This window comes from Mus pahari, chromosome 4, assembly GCF_900095145.1.
Source record: "Mus pahari chromosome 4, PAHARI_EIJ_v1.1, whole genome shotgun sequence".
Taxonomy (NCBI): Eukaryota; Metazoa; Chordata; class Mammalia; order Rodentia; family Muridae; genus Mus; species Mus pahari.
In genome coordinates this window covers 22,965,293-22,967,141 of record NC_034593.1, presented here as the reverse complement: position 1 = coordinate 22,967,141, position 1,849 = coordinate 22,965,293, and the positions used below count along the sequence as shown (strand labels likewise).

General features: G+C 44.2%; 1 pseudogene; it reads right to left on the bottom strand.

Moving 5' to 3' along the window:
* Positions 1–264: 264 nt before the first annotated feature.
* On the bottom strand, positions 265–832 carry LOC110320243 (annotated as a pseudogene).
* Between the last annotated feature and the right edge of the window lie 1,017 nt (positions 833–1,849).

Here is a 1,849-nt window from a genome sequence, read left to right as displayed (position 1 = left end):
ACTTCCCTTCTGAATTGCTGTGCTGTCTGGAAGGAATTCCACTGAGTCGCGCAGGCTTTGGGTGGGGTTAATTTCAGTGTGTGACATCTTTTACTTGCAGTGGTTTTTGTTTGTTTGCTTGTTTGTTTTGTTTTGTTGTTTTTAATAATAATTGTCTAAAAGACATAAGCCAGTAGTAAGCTCATATTTTGCTATCTTTCATGCTAATTTGTTTTGCTTTATAGATATATATTCAAATACATGTTTTTGATTGTCCTAAATTGTTTACTGGATATGAATTTTACAAATATTACGTGTATTAGCGGTAAAGGTGGAGCTGAAGAGTATTGCGCATTCTCCAGGCTGCACGGAGAGAATCTTTCGGCCAGCAGATGTCAGCCCACGCATCTCTCTGTGCCTGTGGACTGGTTTGGTGATCCACTGGGTGTCAGGATTTCTTCTGATAGCTTTATGGAATGGATCAATGAGAATAACCTCAAAAAATGGGTATGTGGAATCTTCACCAACCCAGTAGGAATTCAGGATCCTCAAAACCCCACAATGGCGCCCAGCTCTCTCCGCAGCAACAGACTGAAGGCTTCGGGCAAATTTTAGCTGGTTAACACCGTGGTGGACAGGCTTGCCGAAAGTTGCACCCTAAGGAACTGGGTATTTTCTACCACCATGGCTGATACGAATCCTTGCATCCCAGCCTTCCGGCTTTATAGGGATGGGTGGGACATGGAGCCCTGTGCAGCGCAGGGAGCTGGTGGTATTGCCAGCTATGGACCCTCAAGAAAACGCTGGATTGCTTCTTCCTCCATAACTCCTGGATGTGTTTGTGCGTACCCATCTTGGCTCACCTGATGGCTGCCACCAGAGGAAAGGAAGACGAAGCCTTTTTCCTAAACACATCTTAAATACAGTTGATTAAACACAAAACCCTCATTTTCTGACTTAAGAATCAGATCTACTTTTTTGTTAGGAAAGTTGACTTTTGATGTTAAGAGGCATGGCCTGGTCAGCATCAAGTACTAACTTAGGTAGTATAAAGTCGTCTAAGAGACTCCTAAGTGAGGAACTGTCTAGTGGAGGGAATGTCTTAATTGTTAGCTGATTCGGGTAGGACCACCCCATGGTTGGCAGCGCTCCTCTTGGGCAGGCTGTGGAAGAAAAGAACTGAGTTGAAGCAGTGAATGAGCCAGAGGGAGAGTTGCAAGCTATGTTCTCCCACTGTTTGAGCCAGAATTGAGCCAGCAAGCAATGGCCTCCGTGCTCCTGGTGGAGACTCTGTCTTCCTTCACTAACGGGCTATATAGCCCAGGAGTATAAGCTGAATAAACTCATTCCTCCCCTGAGCTGGTTTTGGTCAGAGTGTTTTTATCACCGCAATGGAAAGTAGAATAAGTTAGTGGCAAAAAGAGTTCTGTTAGCCACTAGGTCTGCAAAGCACTGTGTTTTACACCTACCCTTCAGGTGCTGGTGGTACTTTGGGAGTGATGCTGGGGCGCTATGAGTCCAGGATGCTTTCAGGAGAGAACACAGCTGGAGAACCTGCCCTCCCTCCCAGGCTCTCCAGGGTCCTGACAGAAACATTGGTTTCAAATGCTTTCTCCTTTATTTCTCCTGAGGATGACAAGTCCTTCCCATTTAAGAATCGGATCTAATTTTTGGGTGGGACAGTTGACTTTTATTTCTCTAGTTTTTAACACAATACCTTGTATTTCCTGAGCATCCCAGCTGAGACCCTCATTATGTTCATCTAACATCTTTTTCTCCTTCATCTAGTAGATTCTAAAGATTGTCCTCCACTTGACTAATTTAGTTCCATATCAATACACAACATGTGGATGTCTAGTAATGTATAGTT